The sequence below is a fragment of the Eptatretus burgeri genome, chromosome 18 (genome assembly GCF_056783735.1).
Source record: "Eptatretus burgeri isolate ZD-2024b chromosome 18, Ebu_testis_v1, whole genome shotgun sequence".
In the NCBI taxonomy this organism is placed as follows: domain Eukaryota; kingdom Metazoa; phylum Chordata; class Myxini; order Myxiniformes; family Myxinidae; genus Eptatretus; species Eptatretus burgeri.
The window spans coordinates 23,626,855-23,649,528 of NC_140978.1; the positions used below are offsets into that span (position 1 = coordinate 23,626,855).

General features: G+C 45.5%; 1 protein-coding gene across 6 annotated transcripts in view; it reads right to left on the reverse strand.

Moving 5' to 3' along the window:
- The window catches only part of GRM2 (glutamate metabotropic receptor 2), a 101,228-nt gene extending 83,166 nt beyond the window's left edge, over positions 1–18,062 (reverse strand). Inside the window, exons 1-3 of one of the 6 annotated variants that reach the window (XM_085864034.1) lie at positions 17,435–18,062; positions 16,291–16,417; positions 15,954–16,130 (exon numbers count right to left, since the gene is read on the reverse strand). The gene's annotated coding sequence lies outside the window, so the exon portion shown is untranslated. Of the gene's footprint in view, positions 1–1,132; positions 3,532–15,953; positions 16,131–16,290; positions 16,447–17,434 lie in introns of those variants that run through there. The other 5 variants (XM_085864033.1, XM_085864032.1, XM_085864031.1 and 2 more) reach the window with 5 other exon arrangements.
- Between the last annotated feature and the right edge of the window lie 4,612 nt (positions 18,063–22,674).

Sequence of the window (22,674 nt, forward strand, 5' to 3'; positions counted from 1 at the left end):
CAATGGGTGTGTGAAAGGAAGAATTGATTCAATTTTGGTGAAGATCCGGATCCGGATCCGATAATTATTTAATTTTTAAAGTGAATCTTCACCATTGAGAGATAGTACCAAAAAACGATATCAAGCATGATATTTCAAAAATGTATTGGGCCCAATATGTTTGTTCTCGTGGATCCGGCATTGCATGGTGGAGGTATGCGATCAACTGAGTGCCCTTCTAGTTATGTAATGTCACATCTGTAAGGGACAATCTAAAAAGTACACTCAACAAAATGGCTGAAATTTTCCCCTCTCCCAATTTAACCACTCCAGCATGTCACATACATTCTTCTTCCCTTTACTCCCATCTCCTCCTTGTTACACTACCTACCTCCCCCACTCCCCCAACCTTCCTCTCCCCGAGCCCCACCCTTTACCCACAGGTAATTACAGAAAGAGTCCTGAAGCAGAATGAGCAAGAATTTGGCAATAAATCAAAAAGCCATAGAGACGACTTCAACAGTCCGATAGCAGTGCTGGATGTGCTCTGGCTTTCAAAAGGAATTAGCCACTGTGGCTAATCCAGGTTTAGAATGATTAGCCACAGGAGAAAGGAAATAGCCACATATTTTATTCAAAAGTTTTTTTTTTAGCAATATGAAATAATATGTTAATTTTAAGGTGGATGTGTGACTTTGATGGGTGAGGTTGGTTGGATGAGTGAGTTGGATTGTTCAGATTGGTTGGATGAGTGAGTTTGATGTGTGAGATTGGTTGAATGAACGACCATCAGGGGAGGTGGTGATTGTGAGGGATGGTGGTGGTGTGTGTGTGTGTGTGTGTGTGTGTGTGTGTGTGTGTGTGTGTGTGTGTGTGTGTGTGTGTGTGTGTGTGTGTGTGTGTGTGTGTGTGTGTGTGTGTGTGTGTGTGTGTGTGTGTGTGTGTGTGGTCGTTGTGCCTTTAGTAGGTGGTAGTGGGGGATGGGGTGGTTGTGGACCAGGATTGGACCAACCTCATGCCAGTCAAACTCACTCATACAACCAATCTCACCCATCAACTTCACTCATCCAACCAACCAGTCACCCATCAAACTCACTCATCCAAACAAACTCATCCTACTACAGGTACTACTGCTGATTGTGTCAAAACTCACCTGGCAACCACTGACCCAACGAAGCATGTAGCGCCGAATCATGCCGAATCATTCCGGGGGAAAAAAAAAAACATTTAAAATTAAAATAAAATTTTGAGATGAGAATCATGCGAATCATGTGTAATTTCGGTCGATTTTGTTTACTAGAAACTAGTTTAAAACTACTAAAGTTAGTATATATATAAGCTTGTATGAAATCACGCGTGATTCCCGTAATCAAAACATACAAAATGGCGGCTGTCTCAACGAAGGTTGAATTCTGTGCTAAAATCACCCAAAATTCGTCTAAAACTGGTAAAAAAAAAACAAAAAAAACACTAAAACATGGATGAGCCACAGTGGCTAATGGGTGGTGTAAAATATTAGCCACAGGTAAGGGGGATTCGCCCTGTGGCAACGTGGTGAGCGGCAGCGCACACCCAGCAGTGATTATCAAACAACGAAACAAACCCCCATTTTTGATGTTTATTGTCACACAATTAGACAATGGTTTGGGTGATATAAATTCAGGTGTAAATTGAAAGACTTGCATGTACAAAGGAATTTTGGTGAAATCGAGTGGCCAATATCTTCGATATTTGGGAATAATGCCGGTTCATTCATCAGAAATTTTGGAATGATACAACATGGGCATGGAATGATTCAGATTGGCATATTGCACTGGCACATGTTGCCAACATGGATTAAACTACAATGGGTTGAGTGCACATCTCCTGCAATTATTGCCATTGGCCTGTAGGCCAGATTAAGGTGGTGGAGGCCAACACACTAGGATTTATTAAGGGGCCCCTAAAGTTCATTGAAGTTGCAGGAGGCGGAAGCCCCAGTCGGAGAGTAAGCAGAAGCCCCAAACGAGGGTGATGGCATTGTGGTTGCGGTAGGTGTTGGGAGTGCTGCGGGTGCAATAAGTGATGGGAGTGCTGAGAGTGTGCAAGAGGATAGTTGCGCGGATGATGGGGGTTGTGGTGCATGTGTGCGTGATTGTGGGCATCAGATGGGGAGGGGGAGGGAAGGTAATGAGGTCAGGTCAGGTCAGGTGTGGGAGCATGTGCCGGAGCAGTACATCGTCGTCGTAAAAGGGAGATGAGGGTATTGAATATGTGGACTTGGAGATGAGGGTATTGAATATGTGGACTCTCCATTTTGTCACAAGGATATGAAAAATAGAGTTCTGCATTGTTTTTGAAGGGCGGGGTGGGGAACGTTGATGAAATTTTGGATGATATTTTGTCAGGTTGTCGGTCGGGAATATTGGTGATGGTGCATGTGGGTGGCAACGATGTAGGAGAAGGTCTGTTTGGAACTTTTGAAGAGATGGTATTTGATTTTGGGGAAACATTTAAGAATTTAGGGAGTGAAGTGATTCTTTTTTTTTTCAGGGATTCTACCAAGGGTGGGAGTTATTGCAGATTTCTGTAGTGGAGTGACGGATGTGAACTAGTGGAAGGAGGGGTGGTATAGGAGAGAGGAGTTTGGGTTTGTGAATATGTGGGGGTCTCTGCATGGTCATGGTGAGTGAATGAGGTCAAGTATACCTGGTGTTGGCTTAATGGTTTGGGTGGTGGGCTTGGGATCCCAGGATCCCGAGTTCAAATCCTGCTTGGCTTTGGCTGGTGAGTTAATACCAGGTGTGGTTGACTCAGCCTGTCATCTTTCCAAGGTTGGCAAAGTCAGTACCAGCTTGCTGGGATGATTGAGCCATTTGACTATCCTGTGTCGGAGTGGTGACCCGTCCGGGATTGTGCCCAGGAGACTGCTTTGGCAGCACCAATGCTCTGTACAAAATATGGTCCCAAGGGATGGATGTATGGAGGTCAGGTGGCAGTGTGTTTAATAGATGGGGGGTGGCGAGATTTTGTTTTTGAGGTTCTTGAGAAATAAATTAGAACTTTAAAAAAAACAGACTGAGGATGTGGTTGGAGGGTTGGGGCAGCAGGGGGTGGATTATGGAAGGGAAAGGTTGAAGGTGTTGTTCACGATTTTTTTTTGTATACAATATCGACGCTCATATAAGAGCTACAAGAGCTAACACACACAACGTATAGCAGAGGGAGCAAGAGACAGGAGGGGCGGGAGAAGGAAGCACAAAACAGTGGGGAACAGAAACATGAGGAGATTTGTGGAAGGGAGAGGGATGGGGCGGGGTACACAGGGTAAACAAGATGGACATTACAGGGACTTTCAGGAAGGAAAGCAGGGAATTTGAAGGAGGTGGGTTTGGGGTGGATTAATGGGAGGAGAAAAGATCATGGTTTTGGATGGGAGAACATAAGAGATGGTGGTGAACAGTTGTTTTGAAGACCTGGAGGGAAGAGTGGGATTGAAGAGAGTGTGGGAGTTTGTTCCAGAGGCAGGAAAAAGAGGAATGAAAGATTGAAGGTGAGCAGAGATTCTTGATTTTGGTGGTTTCACCAGAAGGGGGTTATTGGTGGATCTTGAGCACCTTGCAGAAATATGGGGGGGGGGAGGGAGATTACAAACAGAGTAAAGAGGGGGGGGGCAAGGCTGGAGTGGAGACAGTAGAAGACAGAAAGACCACCACCTGCCTGCAGTGAGAGTGAGAGACCCAATGATTCAGCTTCATCACAGGACATACCATCCATCCATCAGGACCATACTCTGTACAGCGTGATGGCACTGCCGAAGCAGTTTCCTAAGATATTGGACACAATCCTGGACAGGTCACCACTCCAGCAAGCTGGTACTCATTGTGCCAACCTCGGAAGTATGACAGGCTGAGTCAACCCCACCTAGTACAAATTCAACAGCCAAGCAGGATTTGAACTCAGGACCTGAGGATCCCAAGCCTGCCACCCTAACCATTAAGCCAATACCAGGCATATGAGAGATATCAATGATCTAAAAGCCTTGGATTTCACAGCATGAAGCTGAGAAAGGTGTGAGGCGGGAGCGCCAGCACAGAGGGGCGAGCAGGACTCAATCAGGCTGTGGGTAAAAGCCTTGTATGTGGTCAGGAGCTCAGGTGTGTCAAGGAAGGACTTTGCGTGATGGAGGATGCCTGAAGGACAGTCGGGGACTGGCTTTGGGGGCCAACATGGAAATGTGGCTTTTCCAGAAAAGATCATGGCAGATAGTGAGACCCAAAAGCTTGAATGAGAGAATTTCTTCAAGAGGATTGTTGAGAAAGTAGATGGGGGGGGGGGGGGATTCCAGATGGTCCTTTCGGAGAGACATTGCGAGTGTGTGAGATTTGTCAGGATTGAAAGCCATGTTCCAAGTGTTGGATCAACTTGTGATTTTATCCAGATTTGCAGAAAGTCAAGAGGATGCTGCTTGCCAGTCTGAGGGATGACAGATGCTACGGCAGAGGGTGGAGTCATCAGCAAAGACATGACTTGAATTTTCCACAGAGTTGGAGAGAACATTTATTAACATTTATAAAACCAGAAAAAGCACAGGGCCAAGAACACTACCTTGAGGAACTCCAGCCTGGACAGGCAGAGGTGATGAGAGAATTCCACTAAGGGACACACATTGGCTGCGACAGGAGAGGAAGTCTGCGAGCCATGAGTGGAGATGGCCTTGGATACCACAGGAAGAGAGTTTGATGAGCAGGGCAGGGTGCCAGACCGTGTCGAAAGCACGCGACATGTTGAGGGATATGGCTCTGATTTCATGTCCGGCATCGAGTACCTCTATCCATTGTTGGGAGAGCAGCAGCAGCATATCCAGGGTAGAGTGACCTGGTCTGAAACCAAATTGATGATCAGAAATCAAGCCATTGGAGAAGAGGAAGGATTTAATGCCTGAAGCGATGGATTCCATAACCTTGCTGATGATTGGAAGAAGGCTGATTGGTTTGTAGTTGCAGGGATCTGTTTTTGCACCATTTTATGCAGGGCAGTGATGTTTGGTGATTTCCAAGCAGATGGCAGATGACCTTGAGCAAATGAGAGGGTGAATAGAAGAGAGAAGGTGAGCAAGAGCAGAGGAGCAGGTTTTTTAGGACACATGGGCTGATGCCGTCTGGACCGGTTGCAGAATCTGGGTCGAGGTTTGACAGCAAGCTCTCCACGTTGTCAGGAGAAAAGGACACATAGTCCAGGGACAGTTGGGTGCTACTGAGTAAGGTGGGTACAGCAAGCGATGGGTTTCGGACACAAGATTTTGATGCAAACACTGAGTTTAGGCATTCAGCCTTTTCACGAATGGTATCAGGAATGCGGCCATTTGAGATAAGGGAGGGGATGGAGGGGAAACATACACCAGAAACAGATTTGATTCGACGCCACCAGGATTTGGAGGAGGGAGAGAGGGTTGCGAGTTCAGACTTGAGCTTTGAAAGATGTTGTTTTCTGGCTCTCCTGAGGGTAGATACACACTTGTTCTGAGCTTTAGGAAGGAACTGAGATTACCCTCAGTTGGGTTTGCTTTCCTTGAGGCAAATGCAAGTTGTTTCAGAACAACTGCCTCGCCATGAGCTTCAGTGAACCATAGGTGGGAGGAAGGGTAGGACAACTAAAGACGAGAGGGGATAAATCTGTGCATGACGGAGAGCAAGTTTCTTTGAAAGAATTCCCAGGATTAGTTGATGTTGGAGAAAGTAGCGATGGGAGACCAGTCTAGAAGTTTGATGGCTGCTTGGAGACCCTGCCAGTCGGCTTGAGTGAAATGCCAGACTCGATGGCGCTGAGGTGGTTCTCTGATAACAGCCAGAGAGATGTCCACTTTGACAAGCACATGGTCAGAAGAACCGTTTGGAGCAAAGGAAGAACAGCAGATATTTTAAGGGAAATTTGTCAAAATCTGATCTGGAAGAAATAGAGCACCATTAGATGAGATCTGGGTTGGGAAGTTGACCGATTGAGTCAGTCCCAATGAGTCACAGAACTCTTTTGCTGTTAGGGTTAGTGTGATGGTTGCTTTGAGAGGGAGGGTTGAGAGGGATGAGTTGGCACTGAAGTTGGAAAAAAAGAATGGTTGATGGAAAGTAAACATTCATAGCAAACTGGGGTTTTAAATTTTTAGGTCAGAAATGTGATTAAAGACTTTTCTTGAGGGATGCAATAAAGGTGGATTTAGAGAATGGAGAGAAGAAACGCTGTAACAGTTGGATTTTTTTAGACAAGGTATGAAGGAAAGGTCGAATTGAGAGCAGTCTGTTTAAATAGTAGAAGAGTAGTGCATTATGGTACAGTAAAGAGTACCACATGTGTTAAAGAGGAAGATGATGCATGATAAGAGATCGTTTTTATTATTTTTATTATTATATAATTATTATTATTATTATTACTTTTTTCGGAGCGTTTTCATCAGATTAGGTAATGGAAAAGTTGTCAAAAAAATCGTGAGCTGAATGGTGAATTTGGATCGGTAATCACAGAGAGTGGAAACAGATCGTGTGGTTACTGGAGAAGCACGTGGCTATGGGAGGTGTATAGTCAAAAGTGAATTTATTTATTTGTTATTTTAAATCAGGATTGGGTACGATTCAGAAAAGGGAGGGTGAAAGTAAAATCATGGAGGTGCATGGTGAATTTGGAACCGTAAACGCAGAGTGAAGCTGATGGATCGATGAAAAGTATCAGGAAGAGGGGAGAGAGACACGTGGTTACAGGAGGTGTTTAGATAGAAAGGATACAAGGAAAATTTCTATTTTTTGATGGATTTTTGAAGATTAGGTAAGATTTGGGAAAGGAAGGTTGTAGGAAGAAATTGTGAAGGTAATAGTGAGAATGGGTCAGCTCAAGTCGAAGAAAGATGGTGTGGTTGGACATCCATAAGGTTATCAGGTGTGGTTGTCCCCAAATTGGACAAATCGCAGAGAGGAAGAAGAATAAGAATAAGAAGAAGGATCGGGACGTGTGGGTATGCAGGGAGAAAGGTAGTTTTTTTCTTTTAAATTTAAGACAAGAAACAGAGTGTTTAGTTGGGAGGGATGGGGGCATTGGGAAAGTGGGGAAAACAGGAATTGAAGGTAATAGGTAGAAAATACAAATAAAAATGATTGTACACCAAAAGGGGAAGGATGGGTAGGCCTCAAGGAAACCCATAAGACAACGTCGACGAAAATTCACAAAATAGCACGATTTTTGAAACAAAACCAAACTTGGAACACACAGTAACATGCAGGTGAGAAAATAAACAGTTAAAACGTGACATATAATGACCGGAAACTTAACTTTAAGAAAGTCGTCAGAGACCCCTGAGAGAACCTGCCGTTGCTGCAAATCCAGAACCGGAAGTGATTTGCGATGAGGCCACTAAAGAGAGCTTATGTCCAATCATCAGGCAGGTCAACGAATCCATCACCACAGTTGATATGAAATCCTTCCTTTCCTTTAACGGCCTCATCTCAAATCACCAACTTGGTTTCAGACAAGATCACTCCACCTTGGATGTGCTGCTTCTCCTCACCCAATAATGGATGGAAGCCCTCAATGCCAGCATGGTATAGTTAGAACTCTGTTATATGAGAGTTATACTCTCATTATACCATAGTTGGTTCCAGGTCTAACTGCAGTAGTCTGCAGAGAGTAACTATAGTGAAGGGATTTTAGTTTTGCTTGGGTCATGAGATCAGGGCCATCTCTCTGGACAGTCTAGCATCCTGCTTCACTCTCTGAACTTTCTTCCTGTGGCATCCAAGGCCAACTGCACATGTGGCTTACTGACTTCATCTACTCTCATAGCCAATGTGTGGCACTCAACGGATCCTTTCATCTCCTCTCCCTGTTAAGGCTGGGGTAGCCCAAGGCAGTGTTCTGGGCCTTGTCCTCTTCCTGATCTTCATAAAAGATCTCTGAATGTCTGGAAAATGCTCTTTCTCCATTTGCTGATGATTCCACACTGCCATTCAAACATGCAGACTGCAGCCTCTTCACCCTCTTCAGATATTGAAAAAGAATCACAAGCTGGTCAAACACATGGAATATGTCTTTTAATTCTGACAAATCTCACATTCTCATGATCTCTCTCTCTGAAAGGACCATCGAGCAGACTTGAAGAAGTTGTCATTCAACTCTTGGGTCTCATTATCAGCCATGATCTTTCTTGGGCAAACTACGTTTCAAGGTTGGCCTCCAAAGCCAGCCGCCGATTGGGCATCCCCCATTGTACAAAGTCCTTCCTTGGCTCACCTGAACTCATATCTCCCCACAAAGCCTTCATCCACAGCTTGAGGGAGTCCTGTTCTCCTCTCTGGGTTGACCCCCCCTGCCTTACATATTGCCCAGCTTGATGCCATGTAAACCAAGGCTTTTAGGATTATTGGAGATTCCCACACTGAAGCCGATTCTATGGGCCTATCACATTCTCATTGCAGACAAGTTAGTTGTTTCTCTGTCTTCCACTGATTTTGCACCCTCTGCTCATTACGTGCTTTGTTGCCCCCCCCCCCCAGGTTTCTGCAGGGTGCATATGATCCACCATTAACCTCCCTCTTGTGGAACGACCTAAATCTAGAATCACTGCTCACCTCCACTCTTCCTCTTTTTTTTATGCACCTGTGGAACCAACTTCCACATTCTTTTCAATCTCATTTTTCCCTCCAGGTTTTTAAGATCATCCCCACCACCATCTGAGATTGTCCCCAATTCAAAGCCATTATCTTTTCTACCCTCGTTCACCACTCCACCCCACCTCAATCCAATCTTTCAAATTTCCAGTTTTCCAATCTTAGACTTTCCTTCTGTACCCATCATGTCCACCACATGCATCCTCTCCTGACCCCCATTCCTCCCCACACCAATTGTTTGTCCAAGTCTGCCTCTATATTGGCCTTCAACTTTGCTGTTGGTGTTTCCCTCCCCCTCTCTCTGCTGTTCCTTTTGTCTTGTTTCATCCTGATCCTTCTCTGTACTAACACGAGCTCTTCTACGAGCCTTGACAATGTATATATATATATATATATATATATATATATATATATATATATATATATATATATATATATATATATATATATATATATATATATATATATATATATATATATATATATATAGGAAATATGAAAAGGACATAGTCAAGAATATGAAACATAAGGAAAAGACATGCATTAAGTATATAAGGGGTTAAAAAAAGGGTTAAGAGTCGTGTGGTCCCATGGAGGATTAACACGGGATAATTGGTGGATGATGATGGTGAGATGGCAGGCTTATTAAATGGTTATTTTGCTTCTACATTTACACGGGAACAGTCAGGGGAACTTCCATTACCCGAGAGTATCTATCTGGGGGTGAGCAAGGGCTTTTGGAAGAGATCCAAGTTGGCGTGGAGGTTGTGAAGAAACAGCTGGAAATATTAAGGGATGATCAAGCTCCAGTGCTGGATAGTAAGCATCGTAGAGTGTGGCAGTCAGTGGCAGAGCAGATCAGCATGGTGTTAGTGGATATCTTTAACAGCTCGTTGGAGTCAGGAGAGGTACCAGATAATTGGAGAGGAGCAAATGTAACAGTATTAATTAAGAAAGGTTCCAGAGAATAATTCGGAAACAATAGACCTGCTCGCTTGATTTCAGAGGTGGGGAAGGTGTTGGAGACGTTAAGGAAAGGATAGGTAAGCATTTGAATAATTTCAAACTAATTAAATCAAATGGAAGACAAAATACTGCATTGGAGTTATAAGGATCTCGAAGAAGAAAAGAACAAATATGGAGTTATCAGGAGGAACATGGAGAGGATTCGGGTTTCAGCCACTCCTCCAATCCCCTCAAACCCATCCAAGCAAAGCCAAGTCTTTGTTTTTGTGTCTGGCAGATTGGCTGCCACATAGCTATCATTTTGTTGGGGCAGAGCTGTGTCGCTGATGCTGTGATTTTATTACCAGTACACTGGCACTCATTTCACCGACCTCAGAAGGATGACAGGCAGTCAACCCCACCTGATGTTAATTCAGTGGTCAATGGGGCTCAAACTCAGGACCCTAAGATCCCAAGCCAGTCACCCTAACCACAAAGACAACATCAAGCTTTTGCACAGCCAAGTAAGCCTTACAGAAAACTTTTGCAAGAATTGATTTTTCCTTAGATGTATAGATAAAGAAAGAGAGAAACCAATAAAAAGCAAGAATTAGAATTTTTTTTTTTTTTGTATACCTTGGTCGAGGCTCGTATGAGAGCTAACACACAACTCACAGCAAGGAGGCATGAGACAAGAGGGGCGGGAGTGGAAGGGACAAAACAGTGGGGAACAGACACATTAGGTGAACTGTGGAAGGGAGAGGGATGGGGATGGGACGGGGAACATGGCGAAGAGAAGATGGATATTTCAGGGACTTTCAGGAAGGAAAGCAGGAGAAATGAAGGAAGTGGGCTTGGGTGGATTATCGGGGGTAGAAAAGATCGAGGATTTGGATGGGGGAAGATAAGAGGTGGTGGTGAACAGCTGTTTTGAAAGCCTGGAGGGAAGAATGGGAAAGAATAGAGTGAGGAAGTTTATTCCAAAGGCAGGAAAAAAGAGGAATGAAAGAGTGAAGATGAGCAGTGATTCGTGATTTTGGTAGTTTTACCAGAAGGGGTTGGTGGCGGACCTTGAGCACCCTGTGGAAATGTGGTGGGGACAAATCGCAGAGAGAGTAGGGGGGGCAAGGCTGGAGAGGAGTCGGTAGAAGACAGAAAGACCACCGACCAACCTGCGGTGATTGAGTGAGAGGCCCAAAGACTCAGCTTCATTGCGGGAGATGCCGATGATCTTAAATGCCCTGGTTTCGACAACGTGAAGCCGAGAAAGGTGGGAGGCAGGAGCACCAGCCCAGAGGGGAGAACAGTACTCCATCAGGCTACGGACAAAAGCTTTGTAAGTGGTCAGGAGCTCAAGAGGGCCGAGGAAGGACTTAGCACGACGGAGGATTCCCAGTCGGCGACTGGCTTTTGAGGCGAGGTTGGAAATGTGACTTTCCCAGGAAAGGTCATGGCAGATAGTGAGACCTAGAAGCTTGAAAGGAAAGACTTCTTCCAGAGGATTGTTGAGAAAGTGGATGGGGGGGTTTTGTAAACGGTCCTTTCGAAGAGACATAGTGAGAGTGTGAGATTTGTGTGGATTGAAAGACATGTTCCACGTGTTGGACCAGTTTGTGATTTTATCCAGATCTGCAGTGAGCGAAGAAGCTGCTGCTTGCCGGTCTGAGGGATGACAGATGGTACGGCAGAGGGTGGAGTCGTCGGCAAAGAGAAATAGAGGATTTTCCAGAGAGTCCGAGAGATCATTGATGAAAACCAGAAAAAGAACAGGGCCTAGAACGCTACCTTGAGGAACTCCAGCCTGCACAGGAAGAGGGGATGAAAGAACTCCATTTAGGGCCACACGTTGACTGCGACAGGAGAGGAAGTCTGCGAGCCATGAGTGGAGATGGCCTTGAATACCATGGGAAGAGAGTTTGGTGAGTAGGGCAAGGTGCCAGACTGTGTCAAAAGCACGTGATATGTCCAGGAATACGGCTCGGATTTCCTGTCTGGCATTGAGGACCTCCATCCATTGATGGGAGAGCAGAAGCAGCATATCCAGGGTAGAGTGTCCTGGTCTGAAACCAAATTGATGATTGGAAATCAAGCCATTGGAGAAGAGGAAGGATTTCATGTCTGAAGCGATGATGGATTCCATCACCTTGCTGATGATTGGGAGAAGGCTGATTGGTCTGTAGTTACAGGGATCTGTTTTTGCACCTTTTTATGCAGGGCAGTGATGTTAGCAGATTTCCAAGCAGATGGCAGATGACCTTGGGCAAATGAGAGGGTGAATAGAACAGAGAGAGGGTGAGCAAGAGCAGAAGAGCAGGCTTTGAGGACACGTGGGCTGATGCCGTCTGGACCGGTTGCAGAATCTGACTCGAGGTTTGAAAGCAAGCTCTCCACCTTGTCAGGAGAAAAGGATACAGAGTCCAGGGACAGTTGGGTGCGACTGGGTAAAATGGGTAGAGATAGTGATGGGTTTAGGACACAAGATTTAGCTGCAAACACCGAGTTTAGACATTCAGCTTTATCACGTGTGGAATCAGCAGTGCGGCCATTTGAGGTAAGGGAGGGGATGGAGGGGGAACATACACCAGAAACAGATTTGATTAAACGCCACCAGGATTTTGAGGAGGGAGAGAGGTTTGAGAGTTCAGACTTGAGATGAGAAAGATGTTGTTTTCTGGCTCTCCTGAGGGTAGCTACACACTTGTTCCGAGCTTTGTGGAAAGAACTGAGATTGCCCTCAGTTGGGTTTGCTTTCCATGAGGCAAAGGCAAGTTGTTTCAGGACAACTGCCTCACCACAAGCTTCAGTAAACCAAGGGCGGGAGGAAGGGTAAGACAACTGAACACGAGAGGGGATAAATCTGTGCATGAGGGAGAGCAAGTTTCTTTGAAAGAATTCCCAGGATGAGTTGATGTTTGAGAAAGTAGTGATAGGAGACCAGTCTGTAAGTTTGATGGCTGCTCGGAGACCCTGCCAGTCGGCTTGAGTGAAATGCCAGACTCGACGGCGGTGAGGTGGTTCTCTGATAACAGCCAGAAAGATGTCCACTTTAACAAGGACGTGGTCAGAAGAACCAATTGGAGCAAAGGAAGAGCAGCAGATATTGTCAGAATGAAAAAAGAGAAATGTGAAAAAGTAGAAAGAAATGTGACAGTAACAAAGAACAAAGATGTCGGGAAGAACTCGTACAGAGAGATTTCAGCAGTTACTCCCCAGGCTCAAACGCAGCGACAGGTACAAGCGACCAGAGGGCCATCAGTGGGGAAGCACAGTCCACACAGCATCAGGATATGGTGCAAACATAAAGGTAGTCAAACATGGATTTACTAAACAGAGATCATGTTTAACGATTTTATTAGAGTTCTACAAAGCAGTGTCTAATTGGGTGAATGAGAGAAGTGCAGTGGATGTAGTATATCGAGACTTTCAGAAGGGATTTGATAAGGTACCACATCAGAGGTTGTTAGCCAAAGTGAGGGCATGTGGACTGGATGGTCAGGTAGCTAATTGGATTGCAAACTGGCTTCGTGATAGGAAGCAAAGAGTTGCTGCAAGTGGGAGGATGATGTAAGGGCTAAGGATGTATGTAGTGGGGTATCTCAGGGATCAGTACGAGGACCATTATATTCATAATTCACATCAATGATTTGGATAGTGGGGTGAAGAGTCAGCTTTCTAAATTTACAGATGACACAAAGCTTGGAGGTAAGGTGGATAGCAGAAAGGAGGTGGTGATCAGATTCAGCAAAGTCGAGATACATTAAAAGATTTGACAAAAGATTGGCAGATGCAATTTAACATCAACAAGTGTAAAGTGCTGGGAATGGGTAGGAATAATGAAAATAGAGATTACAGGATGCAAAGGGCAATCTTGGATCGTGTCACACAGGAGAAGGATCTGGGTGTGGTAATAGATATGGGAGGTAAGGAGGCAGCACAGTGCCAGGCAGCTATAGGTAAATCTAACAGGGTTTTAGGTTGTACTCGGAGAGATCAATTATCAGCATCTCAAGGAGATGGGGATGGGCCAGGCATCTGCCTGGGGGATGGCCAGATGGAGGCCTCTGGAGTACCGGTAGAAAGTGGATGCAGCGACGCGCTGCTCCGGCGCATGCTCTCATACCTGACCTGACCTGACCTGATAAATTATAAATCAAGACAAGAGGTAGTTTCAACACTCTATGCTATCGGAATTTAGTGAAGGCCTTATCTAGAATATTGTGTACAGGTTTGGTCACTACTTTTGAAGAAGGATATAACTGCCATACTAGAGAGCAGGTACATCCGTCGAGCTACGAGATCGATTCCAGGGCTCGCTAGACTCCAGTGCTGGAGCTAGACTAAGCGATGAGGAATGTTTGAAGAAGACACGACTATATACATTGTAAGGAGGTGATTGCGTGGGGATCTGATGGGGATGTTTAAAGTAATGAAGGGTGTGGACAACATTGGTGAAGTAGAGTTTTTCAACAGAGTGGACCACAGTGTTAAGACCAGGGGCCAGAGCTTGACGGTGAAAAAACTTGAGTTAGAAGAGTTTTAAGGCAGGGGTCGTTCAGTCGGAGAGAGGTTAATACATGAAATTATTTCCCCATAAAGGTAGTGTCAGCGAGAAGGGAGTGGATAAGTTGAAATGGGAATTAGATAGATACCTGGATGCATTGGAGATAGAGGGGTATGGATGGGTGTATTAGTAGGATAGGACTTATTGGTAGCTTGTGTGTGGTGTGGATGGGAGACGATACTGTGGTTGGTGCCGTGCAGGCATGAGGGGCCGAATGACATCCTTCTGTGCCAAAGTTCCTGTTGTGTTTGAAAACTGTGTATTTAACAAAATAAAAAGATCTTTGCTTCCCAGGCATCCCATGGTTTCTTCAGCCTGCAAATTGGAAACAGACTTGTTTTTGGCCTAGTGTGCTGTAATTCATCCTCTCAGAAAGCGATTTGCAGCACCGATCATGTGCCTCAAAAATAAAGGTTCGCCTTTTGATAATGGGCTTCAGGGGTTTCCAAGAATGGGGGCCCTCAAGAGTGGAGGAGGCTCGACACCACAGCATGTGTTCATCCAGTCATGGCCATTGAACCTGGGAAATTATCTTTTACTATCCAACCAGATTGCAAACACAAATTGAGGACTCAAAATCCAAAGTCCACATGTTGAGATGTTGTACCGACAGTTTCTTTAGCAAACTCTGCATCCATCAATGAAAACGGCTGTAGGGGGGGGGGGGGCAACCATTGTTCCAAAGGGGCGTTTCACGATGTGGACGGCATTGATCTGGAAGGCGGTGAAGGCGGTAAGGTAAAGTGTAAAATTATGGGAGAATTTCTGATGAGAGATGGTGAGGATGGTATACTACTATGGATAGTGAAGATGAGAAGTGGTGTGTCGTTGTAGGATGAAGAAGAAAAGGAGGGGAGTTGGTGAAGATGGATGATTCAGATAGAGTGGGTCATTACGTGGAGAGCACAAACTCGTTTAAATGGCCAAAGCTGTTGGAAAACACCAAATCCAAAGGAAATGAATCCAAGATAGTCACATTTGAGCCTCGATGTCAGTCCATTGAACTGCGCTGAATAACGAAGAATATCTACAAAGAATTTTTTTTGTTTTAAATCCCTCCATCTGGCAACTTGGACTTGCACTTCTTAGAAGAAAAAGTTAATCTGTTTTTCAAAAAAAATTTTTTTTTGCATTTCTTCACTGTGGATTGCGATTGATACCCAGCCAAGGATAACGTGAATAAAGACAGACGCCTGTCATACTTGAACATTTGAGACTACATGAAGTGAGTTTGAACCACTTCCATTGTATCCTGCAGTGCCTTGGTTTCATATCTACCTACACTTACGGCTCGCGTAGTAAGCAAAGTACAGCAAGGCACCGGGAGTAGAAATTGCAGGAAATCACCAATTTTTTTTAAATTTTTTTGTGGCTGCTCGGTTTGTCGTGCGCAGACCAGCTGAGCCGAATGGATTTGGGATGGCTTATCACACCAAACGTGTCCACTGGGGATTGGGGAGCACGATGAGGCTTTGAGTGCTTTTCACCAGCTGCATCACACATGACATTGCAACGCAGCCAAGGAATGGCCAAAACCCTGGAGATTGGTTATAATTGAAATATGTTCCTCTTCAACGTATCATCATCATTATCATCATTGGCTGTATGTGTAAACACTTTGGTTTGGTGGGGAAGAAGGTTTTTTCTGGAACTTAACTATAACCCCCCCCACAAAGGAAGTGAACAATACATGCCATAAAATACACACAAAATAAATAAATAACTAAACACTAAATAAATATATATATATATATATATATATATATATATATATACACATACATTGACAAAAACAATGCTTTCTGAGAATGAAGATAATTAATTAATTGATTGATTACCATGCAAGATTACCACTGATGGAGTAAATTACAGCAAATGGTTGAATGTATTTTATTGGATTATGAAGAAGAACCGTTGTGATTTAACTTGCAGGCGCTTTTCGAATCGACGTAGACACGACGTGTGGACATTTCTTAGTAAGCTCCCCTCTCATCTTTTGTTAATTTTGCTGCCATCTGGAACAAAAGAAGGGGTAATTAATTTTATTAATAACATATATTTAAATAATAAATCAGGTAAAAATTAATAATTCTTGTCCAACCACTCCAATCTGAAATGGCTCCTGACTGTGTACAATATATATGTGCAGTCTGTGAAAGACATGGAACCACCTACTGGTAAATGCTTGGTGTTGGCTTCACGGTTAGGGGAGCTGGTTTAAGATCTAAGGGTCTTCAGTTCAAGTCCTTTCCCCACACCCGTTGAATTAACACCAGGTGGGTTGATTCAGCCTGTCATTTTTCTGAGGTCGGCAGAATGAGTACCAGCTTACTGGAAACAAGGGGTATCGCATTAGTTGCACAACTGCGCTTCCAGAAAATGATGCAACCAAGCAGCCACATGCTGCATACAAATAAATAAATCTACTCCTAAATGCGGCATCAGCTGTTACAGCACAAACCACAGTGTCTTTCAGCTTGTATAAGCCTTTGTGGCCATTGGCAGCCCTTTTCGGGAAATAAATAAATCCACGGACGCGTTTCTGGCTCACTGACGATCATCAGCATGGAGGACATTCTCCTCAAAGCTTGAGCTGGAATGGTGTCCCATGTTCAATTATATCCAAATATCTACTTCAACTGCTGTGGAGCCATGAACCCACTTGCTGGGAGGACCATGGCAACCCATGCATGAAACAGAACTGGGCAGGTGTATTGTCGAGTGGTATAACAGGTAAAACACGACAGGGTTCAAATTCTCACTGAGGATGTCACAATAAAGGACCTCGGGGAGTCATTTAGGAAGGTGGTGAAGAGGTGGGGGATTGTGGTGCACATAAACAACATCGCTGTTCTGGTTTACATTTTTAAGATAGGTGAGACAATGGCACAAAATGAAGTCACAGGTATACCTGTGAGAAACCACGCAGACACCATCTGAGATTTCACATGATGTGTAATATGACAGAAAAGAATGTAGCTATTATTAATTATTATCTGTTTGAAAAAATAAAATTGTAAACAGACATTAGTAAAATGCAAGTTGAACTTCTGTACATATAAATATCACAGAAGTGAACAATTCCACAACACGCTCATGACAGTGGGGACGAGGCGAGCATGCCCCACTTTTGTTGATATTGCGGATGAAAGAGGGCATAGTTGCATCCTCTCCGCTGGTTGCTCAAGGCAGGTGGTTACTTACCAAGCACAGCTCGTACGGTGACTACGAATGGACGATGCAAGCATGACCAAATGCCAACCCCATCCCCTTTCTTCAACCACACGACCTCCCCCAGCCCCCTTATCCTAACACCTACCACACCAGCCTAGAGCGCCGGAATCCGATGCTGAGATCATCGCCCGGTGGTTCCTGCGTGGACTCGAGCAGAGAATGCGCAGCCTTGGGATGCGATCTGGGAAAGACAGCTGGAGGAGGAGCGGAGAGCCTGCCGAGCTCTACCCTCGTACATCTAAGTGCGGGGCATTCGCGACGTTTTAACCCCCGCGGTGGCAGCAGGTGCATGCACGGGCGATGCGATGTTGTCGGAATGTACGACGCGTGCACGGCAGTGCATGCACAGGGCTAACAGACACACCGTGCACAACGAGCACTCTTTTCGGATCTCAGAGACAACAAACGGTCGTTTCCAGTTCCACTGGCATTGAAATGTGCAGCGGTCTTAATGCATGACCATAAGGAAACCTTCTCCAAGGCGTTACACTCAGAATTCCTTAGTCTTTCCAAATGAACTCCAATGTGTGGATGTGGTATTCCAAATAAACTCCCAAATGACATTCCCTCGCATCATATTAAGCTGGAACCACGTCTCGCATCGAGAGAACACATATTAAATGAAGCATTCTCTCGAGGCTCCTTTGCGGTTCGAGCGATGATGCAATTCCTAAGCATTTCAGGGATGCACATCAAACGTATTTTGCATTGCGTTGACATATTCTTCTGAGCCATAGCACCTTACAAGGATCTTCATTCCTTTTGGTCATGGGATTGACTTTTGACAAAATATAATTTTGCAATAAATTGATGATGATGATGACTATAAGGGGGTCACATCGAATTAAGAGGACCGATTCTTAAGTTAGTGGTCTGCGATGAACTCTAAACTAGCTAAACCTTTTGCTTCCATATTCCTCGAAGAACTTTAACCTTTTCGACTGATCAATCATCCTTTTAACTCGTGTGTTGGGCCACAGACTTAATGATCTGATTTTGTAGCTTTGAATACAGGATTAAGCTTTCGACAATTGCGTCCTATTTGAACAGACACCGAGATATTTATTTTACTCTGTTCTAAAGAACTTCATCAAGTTATATAAAGACTTCAAAAAGGGACTACATGATCTTGGAGATGTAAAACTAACAATAGGTAAAAACTAGAACGACACTCGGTGGAGCGCGTACCTCCGCAAGATTGAACAGTTTACATTTTGTATCCCCCTGATAGAGAGGATCTGGATTCGGACCTCAACCAAAATCTAAAGGGTTTGTTGTTGTCACCTACCCAACTCATCCACAACTTTTTGAGATGCCGTGCTATGTATCGTTCTTGGCCCAAATCTCTCAATGGTGAAGAATCACTTAAAATGTTCTCAAATCCGGATCCACATCTTCACCAAAATCGAATCAATTCGCCATTGTCACACACCCAACCTGCCCACCAAATTGAATCTGAATCCGTCCACAACTTTTTGAAATATTGCGGTCAGACAGACAGACAGGGGTAAATACATAATCCCCGTCCACCTTTGGTCCGACGACGAACTCTAGAAACTACTACAACAACTACTACGACTACTCTCCACCTTGCCCACTGCAGCCCCGAACATGGACTTGCAGAGATGAGGGAAGTGAGCGACATTAAATAGAATTGTGGCGATTCTAACAAAAGCAGTACGACTACTAATACTGCGACTACTACAATTTTAAGAGGACAATAAGCTTGGTGTTGGCTTAATGGTTAAGGTGGCCTGCTTAAGATCTCAGGGTCTTCAGTCGAAGCCCGTGTCGTGCCGTTACACAACACCAGGTGGGTTGACTCAGCTCGTCGTCCTTCCGAGGTCGGCAAAATGAGTACCTTCTCACTGGTAACAGGGGGCACTGCATCAGTGGCATTGCCGTGCTTCCAGAAAATGATGCAACCGGCTGCACACGAAACAACAACAATACGAAAATTATCCCCACATTGTTTTTAGGAACATTTTCAGCACAAGTCTGTCACAAACCGACTGGCCAGGTATGACGGTCGACGAAAGGTGATTCCTGAATGAGTTTGCAATTTGTTAACGATGTCAGCGATAATTTGCCTCCTCTTGACGAAAGACATGGTGGCTTCATTCACGTCCACCAACGACCAGACCAGTGCCGACTGACAGGTCCTCCAGCTTAACGTCCATCCCATGGGCGGCGCACACAATGACGCCTCGCCAGTCGCCATACCTGTGAAACACCAGGGGGGGCAGTTTATAGCTGGGTCAGGATTTCACGTGATTACTGAACAGCAATGAAGCTCCAACTTAGAAACGCAAATTGAATGTGAAAACAGACCGACTCGTAATCCAACAAAGAAGATAATATTCCTGCATTAGAATTTAATCAATCGTCCCGTACACATCCTAATACCTAACGGCAAAAGACAATGAGTTAAGTTAATATAAAACCGGCTCACATTGAGCCAATGAATCCATCCAAATCCCAGGCGATTGTTGGAGAGTGAATAACACATTTACATGAACTTTCCCAGAGACATGAGCATGCTGCTGGTGCATACAACCAGCTGTTGTACAAACGCAATGACGTCATTTCCAGCATTTTAAAATAAAATTCCGTTTCCAATCAAATAAAACATACATATACCAAAGTCATTTACATTGAGGCGGTTGAGAAACAGATATGGTTCCCTATTCTTCTTCTACTTCTTTCTTCTCTTCAGGGGCGTGAGGTCCAATGGCACCAAGCTTTTGCTCTGCCTCGACCATGATACTCCTCCACCTCCCTCCATCCTCAACCAACTCTCTCCACTCTCCAACCACCCCTACTGTATGGATATCCTCACACAATCCTCCCATCTCAACTGGGGTCTACCTCTTTTCCTCCTACCTTACTCCCTCAATCTATCCGGTCTCTTTGCCATTCTTTCTTCACCAAGTGTCCAGCCCATCTCAGCCGGCATTTCACCAATCTCACCGTCAAGCTCATCTGCACACCAATCTCCTCTCTCAGTTCATCCATCCTCCTTCATCAGCCTGACTCCAAACCGTTCATCCAAACCGTGCAAATCAGCCTGACTCCAAGGAACTGGAGTCTGACTGTGAGAAATACACGCGACTTCAATGGCTTTTCTTAAGTAACTGGTGATCTACTTGGAGAATATAAACATGTCCTACCCAGTGCCGATTACAAGATAATATTTTGGTAAAACAATTCAATCGTCGATGAATCTCATGTGACATACGGCACTCAATACGTGACTTTCAACATGACGTAATCCACCCCAGAATGCTTGGCGCACATGTGCAGAAACCCCAGGAAACAGTCGTGTTTGGGGCAACGTGAAGTATATCGTGGGTGCGAGATAAGGATTGTTACAAAAAATGGCTCACAAATTTTTCTAAAATAATCGGAAAATATATGTAAATGTACATGGGAGAAAGGGGTGTACCTCAGCACAACGAAAGAGTTGGAGAACTTTCTGAACTCGACCAAAAAGTTGATATCTTGCAGCTGCAGGCATTGCAAACTGCCGAGGAAGTGGACAGTTGCAAGGCCTGTGGACAGGCTGTGGACGGCGCGTTCTACCCGACCTTCCCGATCATCCACGTCGGTGAGGGAAGGTCATACCTGGAGCTTGTCAATGCACAGGGTAAGTTTAAAATGATGATATTGTTATGGCTGTGGAAATTCGCAATACACCATAAAGGGTCCTTAGATCAGTGATGACGCTAAGTTTATGTGCAGATAGGTCCCCACCGTTGTTTAAAGGGTATTCTTCGTGTTTACCGGGCTGAGACTCTTTGAGAGAGCGTTTTTCTTTATCTATCGTTATTTTGAGCCACCATTGCAACAAACCTCCACGCAAACAACAACCGCCACCAACTACGCCACAACGCCCACCACGCTCACACCACCCCCACAACAATCAGCACCATGTTCGCCACTACGCCCGCTTACGAACGCCATCCTCCGCGGACCAAGGTCAGACGGTTTCCGCACCACGGAAACCGTCCGAGAAGGATTGGCAGAACAAAAGCACTTGTGAAGCCCTGTGGGGTTTTTTCCCACCATTTTTCCCCGCGCTTGGTGTGAAGAAAAGGGGGAGGGCAGCTCGCCGCCGATAGGTGGATGAACAGCGTGAGGCGGTCGGGGTGAGGGAACGCCCCTTTTTGGGAACCTTCTCGAAGGAAGGTGGAGCCGAAAACGGGGAGGAGAGAAGAGCGGAGCCCCACGCTATATAAGGCGGACTGCACGCGGGGCTCACTCTCTCTGTTGGGGTCGTGTTGGATTCTACTTGCTCTCTTGGTGGACGTCATCCTCTCGCTTCATCTTTGAGCTCTCTCTTGGTGGTCAAGGTCGGGCTCTCTCGTCTTGGCGTTGGGTGACCTGTCGGTGAAGGCGCGGGCCGGTGGCGAGTTCGGGCGACGCCTCGGAGACGCAGACGGGAGGCGCAGCCCTGCTGGCTGGGTTGTGCGAATCTGCGCGTCTGGCGAGGGACGCCGGAGAGAACTCACCGACCACATCATCGCAAAGGCCCGAGAGCAGGCGCGGCTACGCTAGCTGCCGTGGGAACAAGGCGTCACGACCTGCCCACCGTCACACCTCGAGGGGGCAGGTAACCAGCACGGTCTCGCAGGCCTTTTCGGTCATCCACGGCCCACGACCATAAAGGTTTACGAACCCCGTCTACCTCCCTGCCTATGGGGAGGGTTTTCCTGTTGTTTTTGTATGCATGCTGTGGCGCCGTGTCCTGTTAAGTAACGACTGTGTAAGTGACTGTAGATAATAATCGTAGTCGGTGGTATTGCTTGGCCTTTTATTTGTCGCTTGCATATTGCATGAATGTATACGTGTTGCTGGAATAAATGTTCTTGTGTGCAATGTATCCCGTTCGTCGCATCCTCCTTTCACCCCATTGAAATTCCATCTTGCATCGTGCAATGAGTAGTGGGTTTTGAACACCCGCGTGAAGAAGAATAATCTGAACCATCGAGGTCGGCGATAACACCGCTCGGTTATCCCTGTAGCACGGAACGAACCGCTTAAGCGGTTCATGTCCTAAGCTGACCTGCGGCGCGGTGCAACCCCTCGGTAGGTTACCTGCGCGGGTATTTAGGTATATCGACATTCGGCGATTCACCCTATTTAGCGTGGGTAGAATGCGGACTGGGTTGTGGTGAGGTTAAACCCCCACCAGTGACTGGCTCCTGGCGGTAGTTCCAGGAGGGTTACGACTGAATTGTCCGTCCGGTGGGCGACGCGGCTGCCATTAGAGGTACGCGGCCGATCGCACGCCAGGCGGGCCAGAATTCGTAACAATATTTACAA